Consider the following 8,512-nt stretch of genomic DNA (forward strand, 5'->3'; position numbering starts at 1 on the left):
CTTCCTTACGTAAGGTTAATCGGGGTAATTCGGCCCGTTCTCTGCTGCCGGCCTGGGCATGTGCTTTCGTTTTCCCTGGCTGACACACACACACACACACACACACAACTTTCCATGGGCTAAAACCTAGTTTCTGTGTGTCGATCCAGAGGTCCGACTGGGACGGCTATGAAAGCTGAGCCTCCTGATTGGTTGGAGCAGGTCCTTGCCACCCCGCAGCAGCCCTGAAGGAGCCAGTGGCGTGGTCGTCGAGGGCTGCGGCGACCCCCGGTCACGACCACGCCCCCGTCTCTACCTGGTACAGCCAATCAGCTTCTGCCAATCTCCTGTGACTTTTAGGCACTCCCACCCTGCTGCTCAGAGAGACAAGCTGGACAACATTCACGCACTCAAAAATTCTCAGCATGCTCTCCATCCTCCTCTCCGGGTGGAGACAGCCAGGAGGAGGAGGAGGAGGAGGAGATAATGAAGAGGAGAAGTGAGACAGAGAGGTAAAGAGGGGTTTTTTTCGCCTGGGTTTCGCCTTCCCAGGTGGTGCTCAAGCCCTCGACTAAATCTGAGGACACCAAAACTTTAAGATAACACACAGTCGAAGCTGCCTTCTGCTGATTTTATTAAAGATGAAAATGCTCTTTTTTATATTCTTTTGTTTCAGATACATACAAGATTATTTTTACTGGATCATTTTACACATCACCTGCTCCCTCATCATGCCTAATAATCCATCATATATCAACATTTAAAGTCGACCTCCGCAGAAATCTGTTTCTCTTTTTGTTCCTGGTGACTATGAGCTGTTTATTCTGATCATAAGTTACTTTTCCTGCTCTCTGGTTTTTTTTATTTACAAAAACAAACCAGATAATCTGTTGTTCTTTGGCCACTGAGGTTTAAACTTTCACCTTACTCAGCAAACATTACAACACAAGTACCCAGACTTTTACAACAGCGGGATCGGCCAGGGACGGGAAAACCGTGGACGCTGCGCCTTTAAAACTTTTCAATTTATTTCTTTAACAGTTCCGTGTCCATATTCTGATCAAAACTTGAACAAGATCAAACAGAGTATATATATAAAAACGTCTCCTCTCTCCTGCGTCCTCCTCTTCCTCCTCCTCCTCTTCAGGTGATCCCGGCGGCCATGTTTGTTTTACATGTTCATATTTAGTCTTTCTAACGTCTGTAAACATATATAGGACCTGTTCTCCCCGTTTGTTGTACTCAAACTCAGACTGAGGCGGACAAACCATGTTGAACACTGTGACATCACTGCTGATTGATGAAATGTGATGTCATTTGTTCTTTTTATTTTTACTTCCTTCTTCCACTAACTTGAGTGTCGGTTACCGTGGTGACCGACGGCTTTACTGACGACAGAGCTACAAGTTGTACTAACCTGGCGACTGACTACAGTACCCACGATGCAACGCGGCAGCCTTGAAGAGAATGATGATGAGAACACTTAAAAAAAAGAAGAAAAAAAAAGATGCAAGACTGTGGGAAATCTCTCGATGTCTCGTGAGCCAATAAAAAGAGGACTACGTGGTGATGTCACTGAGTCCAGAACTGCTTTGTGGAGAAAAATGGCTGCAGAGTTCTGGTTTTGTGTTATTTTTTTACTCGTGTAAACCGTCGAACATCACCGTCCAGTCGCCTTCTTCCTGCACGTATGCTTTCCAGCTCAGTTGTTTCCTCCTCTCGGCTGATTTATTTTACTTTTCAGCTGTTATTTGGTGTCCATTTTGTCCCTCACACAGATCCAACCTCTAAATTACAACATGTAACTTATAAAATGTAAAATATAACTGTAAACACGACTGGATTCACACAAGAAGTGAAAGTAAGATTTGAAACTTTTCACACATCTGGTGATTTTTGCTTTCTTGGATCCAAATTTGCTCAAATGTGATTTGATCTTGTTGCTGATTTCTTTTCTTTTTTTCAACTTTATTATTAAAACATCAGATGTGTGTCAGTGTTAAAATCACCTCTCAGATACTCTTACACTGTTTAACAAACTGCATTTATTGGTAAAGAGTTTTTCATTTTGTTGTCATTTTTCTGTCTTGACTCCTGCTGCTCCGGTTTGTGATTTCCTACATATCACAGAATGGCTTTCAGCAGCATCACTTTGATAAATCATAACCTCAGATTACTGAGGCGTCTGTTGACCCTTTCTAAGCCCCGCCCCTTTTTGGCTCTGTGCTCCAATAACTGTTGAGGTCCTGTACTCAGATATGCTACGTGCTAGGCTAATCTATATTGTAATTAAAAGATCAAAAGTGACATAGAGGCCTAGTCACATCTTAAGTTAGCTAGCTAATGTAAGCAAGATGCTAGCTACCTGGCTAGCTAATCCACATCAATCATTAGCTAGTTTCATCTGAAAGCCAATGTTATTAAAGAGAGTAGCAAACTAGCTAGCTAATTTACATCAATCAGTAGTCGTGTTTCTAACGTTAGCAAACTTAAAATGTGACTATACGTACATTTATATTTATTAACCACCTTAAAATGTTGCTTTTCAAATGTTCTGATGCTCAACTGTTATCTGTTAACTGTTAGCATAGAGCCAAAAGGTAGGAAGGGTCAAATAGGGTCAGATTGCCTTTACATTCTTTAAATTTTAGATTTAATATTCATGATTTCATCTGATTAATTGTATAGATCACCTGACCTTGAGGAATTCAAATCAAATTTCCCAAAACTGCACACACGTGACCTTTAACAGACAATATTGTTCAGTCTGAAACCAGTAGAAGAATATCTTCAGTGTGTCGGTCCAACTAAATTAAACTTTTTGACCTTGAGAAACGGCAGCGTACTTCACCCAATCTGGGGTTTGATTGATTTGATTGATTTGAGGTGAGGCGGTTAAGAGGCAATCATCAACAGGAGTTCTTCAAAAGGTTCTGCTGGGGAAGAATTATCTGCACAGAAAGACTCAAAAAGGTCTTTTTGTGTGTTAAGAAGCTGTAATGTGGAAACTACACAAAATACTGCAGAGCTCTACGAACAAAATCTGGTTCATTTTTTCTCTCACTGATCAACTCTTTTATAATCATCAAGCAAAATGATTTCCCCACTGGACAGTTTACACTTAAACACTAGCTACCAGCTAACTAACCATCTTACAATTGATGTAGATTAGCAATCCAGCTTTTTGTTCTGTAGAAAAACACTAGTTATCTAGCGAAGTAACCAGCTAACTAGCCGACGAGCGATTGATGTAGATTAGATAGCTAGTTGGCTCCCATTTTGCTAACATTAGCTAACTTATAATGTGACTACATGTCACTTTTACTTTTTAATAAACAACAAAATGTGGTTGACTTTTTAACATAGCACCTAGCGTATCTATATCGTATCTATCTAGATTAAAATCACTTTATCAGGGTTTCATCTGAAGCTGTAATGTTCAAACTACACTAAATTAATTCCTCACTGGACAGTTTACACTTAAACACAAGCTAACCAGCTAACTAGCCAGCTAATGATTGATGTAGATTAGCTAACTAGTTAGCCAGTGTTTTGGTAACATAATCCAATTTAAGATGCGACTATAGGCTATGTCACTTTTATATTTCAATACACTACAAAATGTGGCTGTCTTTTCAACATACGAGACAAGTTATCTAGCATTTTGTTCTGTAGCAAAACATTGGCTAACCAGCTAACTAGCCAGCTCTGTAGCAAATCACTAGCTACCAAGCTAATTAACCAGCTAACTAGCCTGCTAACAATTGATGTAGATCAGCTAGCAAGTTATCCAGCTTTTTGGTAACATTATCTTAACTTACGATGCGACTATATGTCACTTTTATCTTTAAATAAACTACAACATACGAGACAAGCCTAGCACATATAAACAAATACACCCCAACAAAGACTCCTTTCTACAGCTTTAGAAACTAAATCTGGTTAGTTTTTCTCTCACAGATCAACTCTTTAATAGTCATCAAGCAAAATGAATTCCCCATTGGACAAAGTCAGTCAGAAAATGACAAAAAAAACTAATTAACTTGTGAAGTAAAGGTGTGTCACAGATGAAAACCAATGTTTTAATCCTGACTGAGGTGATTTAAGGCCAACCTGCCTCAATTACACGCCATCTTTACCCGACTATTTATTTCTCTCTGTCGTGATGCATTGAAAAAATCAAACTGACGCTCAAAATATGCAAAAACAAACAGACGTCTCTGAATGATTAACACAAAGTAACTGGCATCTCTTCCTGTCCTAGTTTGGAGAAAATCCACCCGAACATCCTCATATCCAAAAATAGATTTCTAATTGAAGGTGAGGCTGCTTCACACTCTGAAATGTTCAGTCATTACCTTTAAATGATTAATCAATCTTATTGTGATCTACCTTATCAAGCTCAAACACTGACATGTTTGTGAGCAAACAGCAGAGAAATTTAGATTTAAATTAAAGATTAAAAACCATTATAGTCACTCAGGGTTTCAGCTTATTATTGTTATTTATTATATTTATCTTCTGTTTGAGTTTTAGAAGGATAATTGTTTAATTTTGAGCCTCTTTGAACAGATATCTAACAATTGGATCAATATTTCTTTCCTGATCACAGTCTGGAAACTTCAAATTACAGACTATGTTACATACAGGAAGAATAACGGCTTGTGTCCATATAGTGTTTTTTATTCTGAGCGCCTGATAAGTTAGTTTTAACTAAAAGAAATGGTTAAAACTGATTACATTAAACATTTTAAGTAACACAAACTCCATTTTTTAAGTTAAAAAAAGTGACACTAAAGTTAAATTAACTTATTATTAACTTACTTCAAATAAAAATAAGTCAGTGCCACTTAAAATTAATAAAACAACTTGATCAAATCTGGATCTAATCAGTTTCAACATTTTTTAAATTTAAGTTACCTTATTATTAACTTATTAACTTAAATATGTATTTTGTTTTCACAGTAAAAAAAATTAATTACAAAATTAGGTCAGTGTCACTTAAAATTACTAAAGCTACTTGATCAATAATGTTTTTTTTAACTCAGAAAATTAAGTTAGTTTTACTTTCACAATGTTTTGAGTTGAATTAACTCATCTTACAGTCCTCTGTGAGAGACGTTAGTATTTCCTTCTTTTCCTCTAATTGTCAAATCAATAATCTCTCAGTTGTTTTGTTTTTATTTTTATTTACTTTTTGTCTCTCTGCTTAAAACGTTACAACCGAAGCCGATAATTCGATCGATTTCATGAATCAAACAGAAATCTAAAGGATCACATTAACTGTTTTTCAGTGTCTCATCCTCATCCTCAACCTTCCTCCACTAACACACACACACACACACACACACACCTCTGGGGGCCACTTACATAACCAGTGCCCAGATCAGGAGGGGGAGGTGCAGGGAGGTTGAAAGGGAAACGGGGGGGAGGAGACCAAGTTGAATGATGGGAAAATCAACAGAGATATCACATTTAAAATATTCTGTATTTTGGTTGTATAAACAGGTTTTATTCTGTGTGATATGATATAAAAGATTGTGTTTTATTTTATTCTAATTAAGCTTCTTTGGTTTGTGTGATTGCAGTGAAAGTTGTGTGTAATCAGAGCAGTTTACCTTCGCCTGATTATGTTTCTACAACAACAGGATCCTGAATGACTCATAAAAGGCTTGACGCATGTTTTTGTTTTACATAAGATTTAAATCTATATCTGTGTGTTTACCTTGTTTTACTGGAATAATAATATTAAAATCCTGAAATTCTGCATTTCTTTACTTCTAAACCTGACATTTGTGCAGAGCTGCAACTATTGGTTGGTTAATTGATTAGTTATCAACTATTAAACTATTAAATCACAAATTATTTTGGTAATCGATTAATGGTTTTGAGTAATTTTTTCAGGGGAAAATGTCCAAATTGTCTGATTTCAGCTTCTCAAAAGAGATCATTTCTTGGTTTCTATGACAGTAAACTGAATATTTATGAGATTTTTGACAAAACGTGGTTGTGTTTTCAACATAGACGAGGCTAGCGTATAGCATAGCATAGCATATATTGCTGACTGTTCTGCAGAAAAGGAACAAGGCTGTTTCCTGTGTTTCAGCTCTTTTACTGGACGTCCTTGCAGTTTTTCCTCGCAGTGACACAGGAAAGGGGACTTCTTTTATCAAAATGTCTCCACTAAATTTAGCAATAGGTACGTAGCTTAACGTCGCAGCGATTTCAGGGACAGGTGATAAAAAACCCCAGCTGAAGGTAAAACGCCATCTACATGAGCTCCCTTAGCATGCTTACATTTCACCTTTTCACCAGGCTAATGAATCCCTTTCTCCCATCACCTCCTCCATCTTCCTCCCTGCTTCGCCACATTAATCTCTCATTAGCAACCACACCACCTCCTTCTCCTCCTTTTCTCTCCATCCTTTGGTTTTTTGAAGTATACTTTGCTGAAAAGGGGCCTTATATTGTACACCCACACATCAGACGACTCCTCGCAGCCATTTAAAGGGCAGTCCCTGTGAATGGAGGAAAGATAATAGCCTTAAATGGAGCCAACATGCTGCACAGCTGGATTATTTACACGCACGCACAATGCGGCGTGCTCCTATGCGGCTGCAGGGGTGCGTATAGGAGCACGCCACCACTCGCTATCTGCATCTGGAATGAGTCAGAGCGCCACGCTGCATATAAATGAGTCAATGCAGATTAAGATGTCACTGTTTTTCAATGAAGGTGAAAAAGAGAAGGGGGGGGCACGTAGGAGGTCAAAATTAACCCCTTCGCATCCCACGCCTTTAAAAAAAAAAAACCTTTTGTGTGGTTAAGAGGTTATCACACACACACACACACATAGATCAGCTGAATGAACTGCAGATGAAAAGGTTACACACACTGCTGAGGACTCGGCTGCAGCTGCTCGGAGGCATATTGATTAGATTTGTATTTTATTTTCTCTGCATGGTTGTGGTTGTAGAGTCTTGGTCCATGGTCTGTTTTTTTTTATTGAAGGCGTGGAGGTCTAATGCTCACCTTCACCCCAAAACTGTGTGCCTTGATTATATAAAGAGCTACCTTATTATCCATCCGTTAAGAGGTAGATTTTTTATTATTTATATCCTTTTTACTTCCAAAATCATTCTGCTGTTTGATAAGTGAAGAAAATCTCATCAAATCTTCCTCACACATTTATTATAAAATGTTTTTTCTGTTAGATTGTTTTCAGGATACCTGGCTCCAGTGCTCACTGGCGTTATCCAGCTAACAGCTTCTAACATAACTGTTAGCGACAGTTAGCTTCTTCATTTTACTAATGAATCTTCACTCTGTGTTGCTAAAAGCTGAAGATTAATTGATGAGTGAAATCGGTTGGTTAATGCTTACGTAAGTACGCGTCACATTTTGTTTTACAGGAAGAAAAACATATTAAAAAGATTTGATTTTAATATAAAACACAAAGTTAAGTTGAGTTTTTGTCGTTTTTTGGGGGCATACGTTGCTAAATATGGATACAATATACCTGAGGATGCAATCTGGGTTTAGAGAATTATCCTGAGAAGTATTGTTGAGGTGAAATCTCCTCAGTGAGGTATTTTACTAAAGAGTATCAGCTTTATTGTACTGAAAACAGACGGGATATCCTAAATTTATATTAAACCAGCTCCGAGGTCGCAGTACCTTCATTTTCTGCATATTTCCTTCCTTTTTTTATTTCTCATTCAGAGCCATTTCACCGCCAATTGTTGATAACGCTCTCTCTTTATTACACAGAAACACCTGGATGTTCTCCCTGACTTTCAGTCTGATTTCCCAGAGGAGATGAGATGTGCTCACATCCAAAAAGGGGGGTTGAGAAAAGCCATTCGAGTTCAAGGACTCACCGGCAGTCGCTCTCTGGCTCGTCCTCGACTTCTTTAGCACATTACCGGGCGAATGGCACCTTGACAGCGAGGCAGAGATCCATGAAAGCGCCGTCATGCTTGGCTCAAGTGTTTTCATAATAATCAAGGCAGTCTGTTGTTTTGGCATTTTACTTATTCGGGGGCCTTTCCAGCACATGTGAGAGACGGGGGGGGGGATTTTCTGTCTTAATACTGAAAGCACAGATCATGCCTCAGTTTGCTGATTTTCCAGGTTTCAGCCTCATCATGAAGCATTAAGTATTAAATTCCCCCACAACAGCACACAACACACGACATCCACAACAGAGACTTCTCCTCAGTGTGGAGTTGGTGCAGGTTATGCTCTCTATGTTCTGCTGCTCGTGTATTATTAGTGAACATAGAGCCGTAGAGATTAAAGCTGCAGTGTGGAAATCTGACCCCGCTAACTAGCTATAGCTTTTCTAACGCTCTCCACCTACATCGGCCACATTACTCGCTGCAAGGGAGAGTTGCAGCGATGTGTGTAAACTGACTGACTCGACTTAAGCCGGCTGATGCCGTTGAAATCTCCAGTGGCTCATTCTTTGTAACAACCAGCAGGGGGCAGCTCCATCGGTTGCAATAACACAATTCAGACTTATGGAGAAACG

General features: G+C 38.9%; 1 protein-coding gene across 1 annotated transcript in view; it reads right to left on the minus strand.

The window, feature by feature from the left end:
* The window catches only part of LOC118331881 (glutamate receptor 4-like), a gene marked incomplete at its 5' end in the record, with an annotated part of 117,260 nt that overhangs the window by 100,687 nt on the left and 8,061 nt on the right, over positions 1-8,512 (minus strand).

The sequence above is a fragment of the Morone saxatilis genome, unplaced genomic scaffold (assembly GCF_004916995.1).
Source record: "Morone saxatilis isolate NCDOM2014 unplaced genomic scaffold, NCSU_SB_2.0 Contig20, whole genome shotgun sequence".
Taxonomy (NCBI): domain Eukaryota; kingdom Metazoa; phylum Chordata; class Actinopteri; family Moronidae; genus Morone; species Morone saxatilis.